We start from the raw sequence: 18,580 nt of genomic DNA, 5'->3' as shown, positions 1-18,580 counted from the left end.
GGCATCTGCTCTAGCAGAACAACGTCTCCAACTGCAGGTGATGGAGGCAGAGAAGATACAAGCAGATGCACAAAGTTTGTAAGGCTTTTTGGGGAAAGAAAAGTAAATTGTATCTGATAGTATTTTATTTTTCATTTAATTTTATTTTATCTTATGCTTTTATTTTATTTTATTTTATTTTATTTTATTTCTTTATTTTGTATTTTGTATTTCTGTGACTAGTAAGCAAGATAATCTCCTGAGAGTGAAGGAAAGGACCAGTCTTTGGATGAAAGTTTTAAGGACAGAAAAAATCTGAAACTACAGAAGTAAAAAACAAGGCTAAAAAAGGATTCTGGCCAATAACTCTATAGATCTTTGTAATTAGAAACCATAAAGTAATAGGTGGGGAATATAAATAAATTTGTGATTTTCTTCCTAAGGAACTGTGCTTAGACTCAAAACAGTAGAGAAACTATACATATACAACCAAATGTGTAACATTATCCACCATGAAATACAGTGATGAGAGGAAAAGGAACATGAAATTGGACAATGGGGAAATTGCATTGAGGACTGGTCAAGGCATGGGATAGTCCAAGATGCAACAATGAGAATGATGCTGTTTACAAGCATGCTAGAAGGGTGTGATGGAAGTCGGAAAATAAAGTAGTTAAATTTTTGTTCTGTATACTTGGATTTATGATTTCTAAGTTGGGGCTACAGTAAAAGCAAACATTCTTCTCTAGTTGATAATTTAAATTCCAATAGCCGCACCATTTAGGCTACCGATATTAGGAAAGGTAATAAAAACTAGGCAATCAATAAGTATAACTTTAGCACCATGGTGGTAAAGTAGGAGCCCATTGTCCTTTCTCTCTTATTCTGTTATGTGTATTATATTTTTCTCTGTTAAAGCAACTTTGAAACACTTCACTGTTTAATACTATTTAATAGATGCAAAATGTTTCTTCTTACCAAATAAAATTTCCATACTCTAATAATAAGTTTTTGTCTTGACTAGTTAAAAAGAACTTAAGCTTTTTTCACATGAACTAAATATATGAAATTAATATGTGAAAAAATATATTTCAAAAAATGAAAATCAAAATTCTCTCTCTTTGACGGTATTTTAGTAAGCTCTTTTGAAGGCAAATACAGGCATTGAATATTTTCACCAAAATTCTGATGGTGTTGTGACTCAAAAAATACATTGGTTTCATTTTGGAAATATAGATAATTTTCACTGAAAACATATTAATGCACAAAATGCACTGTATTTTAATAGTGCGCTGTATTATATTAATGTTGAAAAATATGCAGGCATTAATTGATGTTTGCCTTTTGAGAATTTCAGAAAATTTGAGAAATGTAGTTGTATGTGTAAGTCTATGTTATACATATATCATCACAGGCTACAGTTTCCTAACTTGGGGAAAATTTCTTAACATATTTATATTGGCAAATAGCAAACGTCAAAAAGATTGTACTGGCCATCTTCTATGTATCCTCTCATATTTACTCTAGAAGTTTCTCTCTGCTGACTCACTGTCCTGGGAAACTGATCTAAATAAACTGTATCAATAGTTTTCTTTGTCCTGGGGCTTCTTGGTTTGATTAAAGGTAAATCTGCTAAGAGATTAGAGCAGAGAAGTGAATGCAGGATACTCTCTTTTCTTTCCCCTGCAGGATCACCTGGGTTTGGCTGTGTCCCTCATCTGAAAGTTATGAACTATTCCTCTGAAGGTTCTCTCCCTTGGGGTTTGGTAACAACCTTCTCCCTCTCTTTGGGAGAATTACCAATCTCCCTCTCTGTTAACGCTAATCTCCAGGCTACTGAATTATGCCTTATGTTTTCCCTATGCCGTGCCTACTCCCCTGAAATATTTCCCTTTATTATGCTCTTTTCAAGTTACACCAATTTGAATGTGCCAACAATACCCACCTGGCAAATTGACTAATACAAGGATATACTTTCTGAGATAATTACACTAATGTTGTATATTACAAAAATGTGGTATTGTAATACTAGATCATCAATTTTCTGCACATATGAAAATAATGACATATTCAAATTTCATTATTTTTTACAATATAATTTACATTTTCCCCCTAGGCACATATAAGATTCAGTCTATTCTTTTTTTTTTTTTTTTAATGATTATTTATTTACCTTGAGAGCAAAAGTGCAAGCAGGGGAGTGGCAGAAAGAGAGAGACTACCAAGATGGTGTGAAATCCAAGACAGGTCTTTTCCCAAGAACTGCGAGATCAGGACCTGAGCCAAAATCAAGAACCAGATGCTTAACTGACTGAACCACCCAGGCACCCCAATACAGTCTTACTTAAACTTTAGTACTGAGTCACTAGTGATTAGATACATATATAAATAGATGTATAACTTGAACTACATCAATAACAGTGAAACTTTTTAAAAAGGAAAAATGTTAAGAATGTTCATTTAGAAGAATATATGATAGTCAAATGTTATTTTAACAGATTAAACTTGGGTAATGAAACAATTCCCACTTATATTAATTATTTTTCTTTAAAACTTACTCCCTTTCCTATTAATACCATGAACTGAATGATCAAAACTATAAATAAGGGTGTGAGTCTAGAAATTTTCTTGTTCAGTTCTCTGAATCCAATTTTTCACTAAGATCTAAGCTGTGCAAACCTTAACATTTCTCTCATATGTCCCTTTATATCCATCATGAGTACCAATGAGTTGGGCCAAGCTCATACTATCTCACAAATGAAATACTGCAACATTAATCTTAATTATGTCCCTCTCATGCAATAGTTGTTTAAATAAATGTTGAAATTAGTGAATTGGCTATCTTCATATAGCTCCCTATGGAGATAATAGTTAAGCCATGACTAGAAAGAGGTGAGATATTTATGCCTATGGACTTCGGAGGCAAGAATTAAGAGTCAGTGAAATGGCCCTACAGTGGGAATACAGCTGGCATACTGAACAAACAGAGGGGAGTCCAGTGTGTGACTTTTGATTACATACCAGAGAAGATGGTAGATGGGGAGGTCAGAAGGCATACCCTACCACTGAAGGGCACATATGGATTTACTTTTACCACTTCTGTTAACATTCTAATGACTATGACTTACATGCTCAAAAAATAGGCTAAATTTAGGCTATTATAATCTTTATCTGAATTGCCATTTACCAAGGTAAAAATGCTTTTGCTATGGACACACTGAACATCAGAGGTCACAGAGTATCAGAGTATTTACCTAGAAATAGAGTTTCTTTCACAATGGGTGTGTGTGTGTGTATGTGTGTGTATGTGTGCAAGAGAGAGAAAGACAGAGACAAGGATAGAGAGAGCGACAGAGATGGATTTTATATTGTTTAAGTTTAAATTGATCTGCTGTGGTTGAAGTCACAGAGGTGGGGGATAACTGCATGTTCATCTGTCAGTATTTGTAGGATTCACTACATCAGTTATTTTGTATGTTCCAAATAACACAACATGATAACCAATTTATTATATAATATTATATAAAATCTTGAGAAATTAAACCACAACTTTTCAAAATCATGTTAGAAAAGTATATCTAACACATATTTTAAAAGCGGGAGGTGCTGGGAGCCCAGTGGTATCTGGGGTCTTTCCTTGCAGAAGGTGAAGCGGCCCACGAATGCATTTTTGTTGTTGTTGTTTTGTTTTTAGAAACTGTTTATTTTCCGTCAACCTTATTTCCTTTTTGTTTGCTCTGTAGAAAAGCAGCTTAAGACCATTCAGTGGTTGTTCCTACCCATTCAGTGGCCTGAGCACTGGGAGCTGCAAACCAGTCTTCAGTGCCAGGCTGAGCACTCCAGTTTCAGTAGGAAACTGCTGAATAGGCACAGAGGGCACCTGAAAGCCTTCACACCAATCTGCAACTTCATGTTGAATAGCGGTGAACTCAGGAGCTGGAGCCGTCCATTCACCCTGAAATTCCTCCTTGGTCACATCCTTTTCAGCAGCATCCTGCTCTTCCTTTTCAATCTCTTCAGGATCTCTGTAGAATTAGAGGTCAGCCATGACGTCCCATGGGTGTTTACGAAAAATGGTGCCATACATGCATAGAATTTCCAGGGGGCCAGCATCCACCACTTCAGACCCACCCAGTGAGCTCTCTTGTTGTTGCAAGGATGGCAATGTCCACATGGCACAGAGGAGAGTCCATGTTACACAGAGCAAAGGTAGGCAGGTTAACATAAGATGCCTTTTGGTGCCTTTTGGTGGCTCGGTAGGCTACGTGTCCAATTCTTGATTTCAGCTCAGCTGATGATCTCATGGTTTGAGTTTAAGCCCCACATTGGGCTCTGTGCTGACAATATGGAGCCTGCTTGAGATTCTCTCTCTCCCTCTCTCTCTCTCTCTCTGCCCCTCCCCTGCTCATTCTCTCCTTCTCCTTCTCTCCCTCTCTCAAAATAAATAAATAAACTTTAAAAAAATTAAAAAAATAAAAGTATGGCATAGTTTATTTATTTACTATTTAGTTTTCATGAGTCAGGCTTTGCTTCTTGATAATGAATTGTATGTGGTTTGTGCTCTAGGGAAAGGTCAGTGGGACAAACGTAAGTGACACATCAAGAATATGTAATAAAATCTCAAAATGTAGATTATGTTACGGATAAATTTAAATGCCCCAAAAGAGTTTAAAGTAACAGATGGTCAACAAGAAAAAAATGGAATTCAGATAATTATTTATGTTATTTATTAGGAGATAGAATTTTAATCTAAACCTGCATATAAGGTACACAAATATGGCTGACAAATACAAGATTTTCTAAAGTTCATGGGACATATAATGGAAAATTTTTATATGCAAAAAAGATAGTGACTAATAATAATGTTACATGCATATAGTCATTCTGAGATCATGTTCTAAAATGTAAGAACTTATAAATAAGAAAATCTGAGAAAAAAGCAAAAAACCACACACACACACAAAATATATATCTATATCTATATCTATATCTATATCTATATCTATATCTATATCTATTAATCAGATATTGCATCTGAAGGTGATTTTCTAATTTAATAGAAATCCTCAATCAGTTTGAGCACATGACAATGAAATTCTCTCATATGATACATATATGATATATACACTTCAAACATTTAAAGTAACTATATTTTAAATCTCTGAGACAATAATATCAATAATCTCAAAAAAGATGAATGTGTATTAATTATTTATTGCTGCATAACAACATACCCAAATTTTGTAGATCTAAAAATGAACTTTAATTCATTTTATTATTATAAAATAATAAATAAATATTATATTTATTATTAATTTTGTTATTAATAAACCTACTAGCCCAATATGCTAACCTAATGGTTTTAGTTGTTCTTCTGGCTTCTGCTGTGCTCACTCATGCCTTAGGGTTAAGATGGCAAGAATACTGCAGCCTGGCTGATGTACAATAGCATCCAGGTGTGGAAGTTGGCTGGCTGTCAGACAGATGGCCTTGTTCTCATGGCATGGTAAATATCCTAGGGAGCAATATAAAATACACAAGGCCTTTAAGGCCTAGACTTATATGACTCATTGATATTCTATCACTTCTGACTCATCATACTGGTCAAAGCAAACCATAAGTTTAGCCCAGATTCATCTGCAGAGCAAAACAGATACCACTTAATGTAAATATAAATTCAAATGGCATGGGTCATGAGATACAGAGAGAAGCCAATTTATCATGCTCTGCCCCATGGTCCCCAAAATTTACCTCAAGAATATCTAAGGAGACATCCAATCATGGCATCAAGTTAAAAATCCAAAATCTTATGATCTACATTAGTACAGATGGAATTGTTTAGATGCATCATTTCTTGACCTGGGGACCTATGATTTAAGAAGACAATCGATCTGTCACCCAATACACCCAAGATACAGTGATGAAACAGAGACAGGATAACCACAACAGATATTTATTCATCATGGGAGAGAATGAGGGTTACAAAGCAAGTCACTATGGATTTCTACGGAGAAATTCTGAAATACACCTGAACATATATTGCCAGGTGAGTCTATCCCAACAGTGAGAGTGTTACATGAATAGACCTCCTTTCTGCCTCCTGGATGTTTCTCTCCAGTGCACTGACTTAAGTACTCCTGATTTTTCTTTGTGGGATATTCTTTTTTGTTTTTTCAAAAATAATTTGAAGACAACCCCATTCATGTCTGCAGTTCTCTAATTCTTAGGTATCAAAATCAAGCTAATTGAAGACATTAGTTGGTATTAAAATAAGTAGAAATGTATCATCTATAGGAATCTGTAACCAGAGTAACCAGAGTGGCCTGTACCTGGATTAAGTACTTTAAAAAATGTTTAGTGTTCACCCTTAACAATGGCATGTAAAATTTATGTAAACTCAATAAAAAATAAATTTAAATGGTCTTATATTGCCAGAATGTATGGGTTATAGACAAAATGATATGGCACTGAGATGAATGACTCTCTTTTGAGATAGTGACACTCTATCCTGGGAGATCTGGAGCACCACATACTCAAAACCACAGTGATGCTTTTAATTTATAGTTTCATCATTTCAAGTTTCAAATAGAAGCATATCAGCACACAAGAATGAAAGTTGATTTAGTATTGTTGCAGATCCTTTGGGATACTCTTTGTTCATTGCCCTCATTAGTTACTTTTGAAAAAAATTGCCTATGGTAAAAGACAGCTTTCTCAAGTTGATTTCTATTCCTGGAAAATCAGGGAGTAAGAAACCTTTTTATATTCTAAAAATTTCCAGTCCCTTTTAGCCCTACTGGAGGCTGGGCTCTTCACCAACAAAACTCATTTAATAAATTTGTGAGCTTCCTGTGTTTCTGATTATAGTAAATTCCATTTGATAAAAGCCAAGCCCAGATAGAGCAAGCCCAAGAATTCTGAGTTCCCTTCTCTCAAACTGGATTAACTATGTGACATGTAATGACTATAATGTAGCTCTAATTATCTGAAGTTTAAGTGTAAATATTCAGTTATAATGATCTCATTTGAGAAATTATTTTTTTCAGAATAACTCACCTATTAAAAAACTAGAAATACTAAAAATTAAAAGATAAAACAAAAGAGTGAATAAAACTTTCTTGAAAACATTGAAGACAAAAGGACTTGTGTTGCAAGAGGCTAGAAAAAAGAAAATTCAAGCACGTGGGCTTTTTATTTAGCACTACTTTCACCTCAAGGCATCTGCAAACTGTAAAGTGGTAGCTGGGAGACTAAAAAGCAGAGATTTTGAAAAGCTCTTGCGGCTAAGGCAAAACCTTCACTTCAGTGGATACCAAAAAAGAGTTCGAGAAAGCACCCTGGATTTTTCAGTTGAGACAAGTTAGGAGTAAGACTGAATTGAAAATTTAACAACCATCCTAAAGCCTGAAACCTAGATTAAGTCATTTATATCCTGATTGATTTTAAGTGTTTGTTCCTCCTTCGCTCCTTAGCAGACACAAAAAAGTCCTTCTTGGGTGTAAAAAATAGTATCCTGTGCTCTAAATGTCTCTGTATAAGTAAGCAATTACATCTAGCATTGAATCAGGAAAAAAAAATACACAAATGCACAACAACTGACTAAAAAAAAAGAGAGAACAATAGAAACAGATGAAAAGTATTCAGACATTCTGATCAGATATTAGCGTATTCAAATAAGAACTTTGAATAACTGTATTTAATGTGTTTCGCAAATTAAATGACAATGTAGGGAATTATAAAAGATAACTGAAAACTTTGAAAGAATCAAGAATTGATAAAAGTGAAAAAAAATATTAAGACTTCAATTGATGGGGCTATCAATCAGTTACATGGCCACCTTCACCACTGCATAAAGGATGATGAAAGAAATAAGACACAACTGGTGACATATAAGAAAATGACGACATTCTCTACACTCTGACATTCCACATAAGTAGACTACCCTTTAGTTTACTGATATGCATTGCATCATCCTTTGGTTAAAGCAGGATGCTAGAAATCCATCAGCAAGATACAGATGGTGCTTGCCACCTCCACCACAAAAAAATTACATTTCAATACTATTTAACCTGTGTATTTCCTCCCTAATTTAACAAACTTTATCTGTAAACTCATGCGATAAGTATCTAGAATTAACATTAACAAAGTGAGAATGGTGTGTATGGATTTTAAAACATAAGCTACAGAGACTTAGATGTGTTTTACTTTGAATTCTGCAATGTACCATTAAAATGATTTAAAAATATACCCATGGAATTCTAAATCAGAAGTTCGTGTTTGTAATCTCGTTTTACAGCTTAAAATATTGATAAATCACATACTTACATACTGTATATAAGATATTAGAAATTGTTTTATAGAGGGAATATAGTCATACCTATTTTATATTAAGTAGGGATTCATAATAAATGCAAAAATGCATGACTAATATCAACCCATCTCAGTGAATGATTTATTAATATTCTCATTATAATGGCAAATTAAATGTGGATGATGTAGCACACAGCAATTCATTCTGAAAGAATGAACAAATCAATATTGATGGAACAGAGGGATCAGAGCAATGACTATTTGGAGATAAGCCTAAAATGAACGGAGGAAGCTGTTTACAAATAGTCCAGAATGTCATACTAAAGAGTAATTTTATTTGACTAACTCCTATGTATCCTTTTTAAAAAAATTTTTTAATGTTTATTTATTTTTTTTGAGAGAAAGAGCATGAGTGGGGGAGGAGCAGAGAGAGAGGGAGACACAGAATCCGAAGCAGGCTCCAGGCTCTGAGCTGTTAGCACAGAGCCCAACTTGAGGCTCAAACCCACGAACCGTGAGATCATGACCTGAGCCGAAGTCGGATGCTCAACCGACTGAGCCACCCAGGTGCCCCGGTATGTATCCTTTCTATTGCAATTTTGACATCACTATTTTCAGGAAATAATTATCTGACTACCTCTAGCCCCAGATATGACTTCTAAAACTTGGATTCTAACAGCTAACTCAAAATTAAGCTAACTCAAAATTTCATTTGCATTTTTTTCCATATCACCAGCCCTATTTATCATGGTTCAAACCTATAAGACACTATTTTTATATCCACCTGTTTATTCCTATGTTTCTTACTAACAACCCAAAGTCACTGCTATTACCACCTTCATTTATTCTCTAGATTCAGTGTATCCCAGGTCTAGTCTATTAATTTTTTAAATGTTTTTATTTATTTTTGAGAGAGAGATAGAGAGAGGGAGAGAGGGAGGGAGGGAGAGAACAAGTGGGGGAGGGGCAAAGAGAGACGGAGACAGAATCCGAAGCAGGTTCCAGGCTCTGAGCTGTCAGCACAGAGCTAGATGCAGGGCTCAAGCCCACAAACTGCGAGTTGGTAACCTGAGCCAAAGGCAAATGCTTAACCTACTGAGCCACCCAGGCACCTCTCCCAGGTCTAGTCTATTAATTTTCTGCTTTCTGAAATATATTTACTTGTTTCTATTTTTATTTGCTCCCCCAAACTCCATGATTTTTCACATTTTATCTTAATACACTCCATTCTCCTCTCCCTGTATATACTATCGACTTCTCTGCATACCCAGCATGACCTACTTAAGTACACATCCAAATGTATTACTCCCATTTTGACATGCTTTGGTGAATTCCCATGCACTTAAAATTCTCATCATGGCCTAAAACACTATTTATGATGAGGCTCCTGATGATGTCTCCAATCTTATTTTTTACATAATTTTTTCTTTGTTTTCCACCTACCCCGATAGTCCCCAGATCAACTCCCATACATTACATTCTTCAGATAATTTAGGATTTAAGTTAACAACCTAGTTTATATCTTTATGTATTTTTCCCCATATGTCTGTCAATTTCTTCTCTCTTCCTCTGTTTCTTTGTCTCTGCCTGTCTCTAAACATATACATATGATATATATATATATGTATATATACATATACATATACATATACATATACATATATATATATATACACACATATATATACACACATGCGTGTGTGTATATATACATATATTATTCTTCACATGAAAGTGCGTGAGCCATATGTGTCTATTATACTCTGATAACTGTCTTTTTTTCATAAATTATGCCAAGAGCTTACTGAGCTCACTTGGCATAAAAATGTATCCTCCTTTTAGTTCTTGAAAAACTACATTTTAAAAATAATTACTTATTTTTAAAGATTTCTAGAAAGTAAAAATAGCTAATCTATAAATAAATAAGAATCTCACTTATAGTAGATATTTTTTCCAATTACACTGGATTGTAAAAACACTAGGAATTATGAGGAAATACTAATTTAATACTTTATTATATTAATTTAGTAGAATTTAATAGCATGGTACAATATCAACTAAAATTGAGGGCAAAAATAAAATATACTTCTACATATGCAAGGATTCAGATATTGTTCTTTATTCATACTTTCTTATGAACTTTATTAAGAGCCAGAATGAAAATAAAAACCATGCAAAGGTCAGGGTAAACTGCTCCTCTCGAGAAAAGAGAACCAAAGACAATGACCTAAATCATATAGTCTAATTGAAAGGTAAGAGTTGAGAGTTATGCACCAAACTTAGGAATGTATATATTCAAATTTCAGAGAAAGCCATTGGGACACACAAAGGTTTACTTCCAGAATATGAATACATTGGTACCCAAAATGGAATTATTAAAGCCTGCAGAAGTCCCAGAAGACATTCTCTTCTGTAAAGCATTAAGAAATAGCTAAGTGAAGGGATTGCTCACATCTTGGATAAGTTCTGTGGTTATTCTCAACTTCTAGCCAGGTATAACTATATGAGATATTGCCATTGAAGTGGGCTCCCTGATTTCACTGGGGATTATGGGATCCTGGGTTAGCAGAGACCAAGTGCCATTGTTAACTGCCAACAACATGGTGAGAACATCCACATGAAAGGAGCAGAAAGTACCCATCTCAGAATGTCTTGGCCAATATATATCTTATGTAACGGTAAATTGATTAAAGTGTCCAAAGATTAATCAGTGTAATGAGAGAGCCTTATGTTGCTAGCCAAAAACCTTGACAATATTTGTCATAAAGGAGAGTCATAAACTCTTGTCCAGTTTACAGATACAAGACAAGTTAGGAATCTAGAGCCTCTTGATCTAAGGAGTGCCCATGAAAGATTATGCACATTAGGCATTTGCATATTATTAATCCGATTTAAGTCTTTGTCACAGACACCTCAAGCTAGTACCTAAGGTGATACAGTAACTCTGTGGTCAGATTCCCCCGATGCTCCAAAGGGGGTGAACTGGTGTCAGCAAGCCTCCTTTCTGTGGAAAACTTCCTTTAGGAACCCCCTTGGGCATCTTTGTGGCAAGTTACAAGGTATGATCCACCACACAGATGCTTTCTTTTCCTTAGATTACTATGTTATTGTCTACTAACTGGACTTTAACAGTACAGTAGACTCATTTTATTTTCCATATAGTAAACATTCTTGCAATGAAAAGCTTAGTGATGATTGAACAATATAGCTAAAATGTAGCAAGTACATGGTATACACTGATGTCTGAGTACATCAAGCTGGCTCAGTTTCACATAGCATTGAACTGGCAAAAATATACTGGTTGATAGGCAAATTAACCACACACATACATGAACTTTAAAATACTTTTCTCGGGGCACCTGGGTGGCTCAGTCAGTTGAGTGTCTGACTCTTGATTTCGGCTCAGATCATGATCTCAGGATTGTGAGATCAAGCCCCACATAGGGCTCTGCACAGAGCTTGGAGACTGCCTGAGATTCTCTCTCTCATCCTCTGCCCCTCTACCCCGCTCATGCTCTCTCTCCGTCTAAAATAAAATAAAATAAAATAAAATAAAATAAATACTTTTCTCAACAATTGATTTTATGAGAGTTATGATACCACATTATAAGGAGCACGGGAGTGGGGAATAAAATTACTCAGGCCTTAGAGAAGTCAATAATTTCATTATTTGGCTCATTTTTCCCCATACATAAAGTTTCTGAATAAACAGGTTAAGTGTAATCTTTTTTATCTATATAATCATGACTATTTTATTTCTGCATATAACCCCCAATTCTATTGTGTATCTACAGATACGCATTGTATTAGCTGATATCTTCTACCTATAAAAAGTACAGCTACCTGATACTCAGCTACACCACTGAGCAGAATAATAGCAAACAAATGACAAATTTTATATTAAATTAATATTAAAATAGTAATAAGAAATTAATATTAGTTTGATATTAAATTCTCCAGGAATATATATATATGAGCATAAATATATATATATTTACAGATACAAGACAAGTTACAAATCTAGAGCCTCTTGATCTATATATATATTTATGCTCCTTTTTCATGTAAGTGCATATGGAGTATTTTAAATAAAATTTAAGGAAAAGCCAGAAACTACTGAAACCAGCTCAAAAAAAAAAAATTGAAGACTGATTAGACACATAACAAGTAGAGATTGAAACAGCAATCAAAAAATATCCCACAAAGAAAAGCCCACACCAGATGGCTTTAGTGTTGAATTCTCCCTAATGTTTCAAGAAGAATTGCAACAATCTTTCACAAATGTTTTCCAAAACATATTAAAGAGAAAAGAATACTTTCAAATTCATTCTGTTAAAACACTATTAACCTATAACAAAACCAGACAAGGATATCACAAGAAAACAAACGTACAGACTAATATCCTTCATGAATATAGATACAAAACTAGGTGGCAAAATACAGTGATCTGAATACAGCAATATATGAAAAGGATTACAAACTCTGACCAAGTGGGATTTATCCCAACAATGCGAGATTGGTTCAACATACAGAAGTCAAGGAAACTAATACATAATACAAGATCATTTCAATAGACACAGAAGAAGCATTTTGCAAAATCCAACACCATTTCAGGATGAAAACACTCAACAAAGAATAGAAGGGACCTCCTTCAACTCAATGAAGGGCATCTATGAAAAACATGGTTAGCATGACACTGATGGTGAAATTATATAAATCTCAACAACAACAACAACAACAAAAACTGAAGTCATAAACACAAAAAACATATTGATGGTTGCCAGAAGCAAGAGGTTGGGGGTGGGGAGGTGGTCAAAGGTACAAAATTCGTTATAAGAAGACAAGTCCTGGGGATGTAATGTATAGTATGGTAACTGTGGTTAACATTACTGTATTGCATATTTGAACGTTGCTAAGAGAGTAGATCTTTAAAGTTCTCGTCACAAGAAAATAAATTCTAGCTATGTTTGATGATGGTTAACTACAATTGTGGTCATTATTTTCCAATATATAAGTGTATGAAATTATTATGGTGCACACTGAAAACTAAAACAATGTTCTATACCAATTATAGCTCAATAAAAATTTAACTACCAACAAAGAAACACAAATTGGAATTACTTCTGTCTTCTTGAAGTAGAGACAGAAAGTTTTTCCTGGAACTATATAAACTTGGGATCAAGTAAATACAAAGAGTATTAGGACAATGATAGGCACATAAAAGTGCTCGATAAAAGTTTAATAAATGAAATGTCTCTGGAATCATGACTTAAACTGCATTTCAAGGCAGTAGGCTAACTTTTTCACGTGCTAAGTATGAAAACAAGTTAGCTATCAATGCTTGCATTTGTTAAAGAAGTCAACTGTGGAAGTGTTTTAAATAGGGATGGAAATGTTTCTGAAAACTTGTGAGAGGATAAGAAAGCAAGCACTTAACAGCTATATGAAAAGCCAGGAAGGCAGGAACACAATTCCTAAAAGAAACATCTGAGAAAGTGCATGAAACCAAGCATCAATATAAACTTTATAGTTTAGGTTAGGACAACTTTGTTTTAAATTCTGAAGATGACTTTTGGAAATGTTAAAAATTTAGTATAGTCCTTTTGATGTATATTTTTTAAAGCCAGTTTCAGGCTAGCATCACTAATCCTATTAGCCACGCTGACCTCTGAGTGACAGTATTCTAGCAACAGTGGATACTAATCAGCTGAAGCCATTTCCTGGCTTCCCTGACCAGTCCCCCAGCTCATTCACACATTCCATAGTTCAGTCTATAAGATCAACAACAACAATCGCAACAACAAAAACAAAAAAAGTGTTTCCTAAGATAAAAAAAAAATGCAAGGATGTCTACTCTCACTACTTTCATTCAACATTGAACTGGAGGTTTTAACCAAATTAGTCAAGTAATAAAAATAATTGACATTAGGATTGAAAAGAAAGGATAAAATTATCTTTATTTGCAGTTGACATTTTTCTGTATATCAAAAATCCTAAGGAATCAAAACACACAGGTATATAATTACAGCCAATAAATGAGTATAGAAAGTTTAGAAGATAAAAGATCAGTATACAAAAATGAATTGAAAATCTACATGCTAGCAATTAGCAATCTTTTTTCTCAAAATTTTTTAACGTTTATTTATTATTGAGAGACAGAGAGGCACAGAGCGTGAGCAGGGGAGGGGTAGAGAGAGGGGAAGACACAGAATCTGAAGTAGGCTCCAGGCTCCAAGCTGTCAGTACAGAGCCCAATGAGGGGCTTGAACTCACAAACTGTGAGATCATGACCTGCCGAAGTCAGACACTTAACCAATGGAGCCATCCAGGTGCCCCTAACAATGAGCAGTATGCAACTGAAATTAAGCAAGCAATCCCATTTACAACAGAATAAAAATGAATAACACTTGGAAATAAACTTTATAACTGTAAGATGTATATACTCAATACTACAAAATATTGCTTAAAAAAATAAAAAATTTTTAAATACATGGAAAGACATTCCATGTTTATGAAATAGATACTTAATATTGTTCAGACAGTAATACTTTGCAAATTGACTTACAGATTCAATGAAATCCTTACCAAAATTTCAAATGCTTTCTTTGCAGAAATTGACAAGTTTATCTTAAAATTCATATGGAAATGAAAAACACTCGAATAGTTTTGACTATTATAATAGCCAAAACAATTTTAAAAGGAAAAAAGTGGGTTATAGGACTCACACTTTCTAATTTCTTTTTTTAAATTTTGTTTTAATGTTTATTTATTTTTGAGTGAGAGAGAGAGAGAGACAGCATGAGTGGGAGAGGGGCAGAGGGAGAGAGAGACATAGAATCTAAAGCAGGCTCCAGGCTCTGAACCGTCAGCACAGAGCCAGACGCGGGGCTCAAACTCACAAAATGTGAGATCATGACCTGAGCTTAAGTTGGACGCTTAACCAACTGGGCCACCCAGGCATCCCTCTAATTTCAAAATTTACTACAAAGCTAGAGTAATCAATACAGGTGGGTACTATTAGAAGGACAGATTAACAGTCAATAGATTAGAACTGAGAGTTGATAATAAACTCTACTATCTGTGGTCAACTGATGCTTTCCAAATGTTCCAAGAGAATCCAATGAGATAAGAATAGCCTTTTCAACAAATGGTACTGGAACTACTGGATATCCACATGCAAAGGAATAAAGTTGCATCCAGATCTCACACCATATACAAAATAACACAAAATTGACCAAAGACCTAATGTAAGAGCTAAGACTATAAATATCTTACAACAAAACATGGGCATAAATCTTTGTGAACTTAGATTTGGTAACGGTTTCAAAACACAACTAATAAAATAAAAAAATAGATAAACTCGACTTCATCAAAATTCAAAATGCTTATGCTTTAAAGGATACTTTAAAACAGCCCATAGAATGAGAGCAAATATTTACAAATTATATATCTGATAAGAGACTAGATCCAGAATACATAAAGAATACTTGAAAATCAACAATAAGAAATGACTCAATTAAAAAGAGGGAAAGACATCTGAATAATTTTCCAGAGACGTGGTACACATGGCCAATAACCACAGAAAAGATGCTCAACACCAGTAGTCATCAGGTAAATGTAAAAACCACAATGAGGATAGCCAAAGTGTCCAATAACAGATGAAAGTAGAAACAAAATATAGTATATACTGCCAATGGAATATTATTCAGCCAAAAAAAAGAAATGAAGTTCTGATACATGCTAAAAACATGGATGAACCTTGAAAACATTATGCTTAGCAAAACAAGTCATACACATAAGGACAAATAAAATATGGTTTCAGTTCTACGAAACATCTAGAAAATAGGCAAATTCGTAGAGACAGGGAGGAGAGGAGAATGAGGAGTTATTTTTTAAGGGATACTAAGATTCCCTTTGGAGTGATAAAAAAATTTTGAAAATAGATAATGGTGATGGTGAGGCAACATTGTGTTTATAATTACAACTACTAAATAGTATAAAAATGTTTAAAATGACAAATATATGTAAACACATTTATATATCATAAATATGTGTATATTCTAAATACATATGATAAATATGCATATATTAGGAATATATGTCCTAAATATATATTCAAAATATATAATATATAATAAATATATAATATATATAATGTATGTTATAATATCTGTTACAAAAAAAAATATATATATACACATATATATATGTATATACATACATATATACATATATATGTATGTATATACATATATATACATATATATACATACATATATATACATACATATATATGTATGTGTATATATATATGTATATACATATATATATATATGTGTATATATATATATATAGCACAACCCCTGCCCCCAAATGAGATATAATTTATTATTTCACACTCACTAGATGGCTATATTCATAACATCAGGCATTAATAGATGTGGCAAGATTGTCAAACAATTAGAACCGTCATGAATTGCTGGTAAGAGTGTACAATGAAGCAGCCATTTTGAAAAACTCTTTGGTAGTTTTTCAAAAAGTTAAGCATAGATTCACCACATAAAACGGCAATTTCACTCCAAGGTATGTATGTAAGAATGCCAAAAACATGTGTCTGCTCAAAAACTTATATCAGAATGTTCATATTAATCATCATAGCCAAAAACTTGAAGCAATTCAAATGTCTATTGATAAAGGATAAATAAAATGGAATATATCCATACAAAGGAATATTTTTCTGACATAGAAAGAAAGAAAGATCTGAAACATTCACAACACAAAGTAACCTTAAACATTTTAAGTTCAAGAAGCCAGAAACAAATGATCACATATTGTATTATTCTGTTTACAGGGAACATAAAGAATAGGCAATTCCATAGAGACAGAAAGTAGGTTAGTGGTTGCCAGGGAACATGGAAAGAGTGAACTGGGCAACTGCTAATGGGTAATAAAGACAGGATAATAAAGATATTTTGGAATTAGGTAGCCGTGATCACAACAGTGATCACAGTAGTGATCACAGCAATATCACAACTGTGTGATATTTTAGCAAAACAAAACAATCAAAAAACCACAACTGAATGTACACTTTTAAAGAGTGAATTTTATAGGGTATGGATTACATCTCAATTTAGAATTATTTCAAAAATAATTGAGGAGAAAGAAAATGAAACTCTACCTATTCTTCAAAGTTGGAATTTTAAATTCACTTCTTTCTTATGAGAATCTTTTAGATACATTTTCCTCTATTTTTCAAGTGAAGAACAATTGGTTTCTTTCAAGCTTACACAGTTTGAAGATGTTCAAGTTTTAAATTCAGGCAACTGGACTTTACATCCCTTAGTGTGATCCCTAATCACATGGGTATGACACAAAGTTTTTTTCTGCCAGCTCCTCACTTAAACATATCTACTAAATTGTTATGTGGGTCTGGGTCTTTATTAAAAATAATTCTCTCACCTGTCTCAAAATTACCTGATACCTCCTTTTCAAGCATATCTAATAGTTATATGGGTCTAGGTCTTTATTAAGAATACTTCTATCAAAGGGGCGCCTGGGTGGCGCAGTCGGTTGAGCGTCCGACTTCAGCCAGGTCACGATCTCGCGGTCCGTGAGTTCGAGCCCCGCGTCAGGCTCTGGGCTGATGGCTCGGAGCCTGGAGCCTGTTTCCGATTCTGTGTCTCCCTCTATCTCTGACCCTCCCCCGTTCATGCTCTGTCTCTCTCTGTCCCAAAAATAAATAAAAAACGTTGAAAAAAAAAATTAAAAAAAAAAAAAAAGAATACTTCTATCACTTTTCTCAAAATTACCTGATGCCTCCTTTTTAGCACCAATCATATTTAACATGCTCCAGGAAACCATATTCAAATCCTAAAGAAATAAATTATTTTTCTCACCTGCAAACTCAATATACTTCCTATTTGGAGATTAATCATAAATAGTTTTAATCATAAATATTTTTAAATAACAATCTATAGAAACTAAATATTTTATATATATTGACAAGTCTTTGGGAAATTTGTGATCTATGTCATTCTCTTTATGTCACGTTGAACTTTAAATACATGCATGGTTGATGGCAAATATAACACCCTGTTAAATTAAGCTCTTATAAGAAGAAGTTTTAACATAGGTTGTGCCATGGGGCTGGATGGTAACTGAAAGCTTACTTACTTTACCCCCTTTATGTCATTTAGTTAAGATATAGCAGTTGTTTTATAGAAGTAGTTGTGATATGAAAGGAATTTTTCCTGTGGACCAGGTTTGATTTCACATCCTAATATGCATGGTA

General features: G+C 33.9%; 1 pseudogene; it reads right to left on the bottom strand.

Moving 5' to 3' along the window:
• Window positions 1-3,731: 3,731 nt before the first annotated feature.
• On the bottom strand, window positions 3,732-18,126 carry LOC122229391 (annotated as a pseudogene).
• Between the last annotated feature and the right edge of the window lie 454 nt (window positions 18,127-18,580).

The sequence above is a fragment of the Panthera leo genome, chromosome A1 (genome assembly GCF_018350215.1).
Source record: "Panthera leo isolate Ple1 chromosome A1, P.leo_Ple1_pat1.1, whole genome shotgun sequence".
In the NCBI taxonomy this organism is placed as follows: Eukaryota; Metazoa; Chordata; class Mammalia; order Carnivora; family Felidae; genus Panthera; species Panthera leo.
This window is presented reverse-complemented; position numbering and strand designations above follow the sequence as displayed.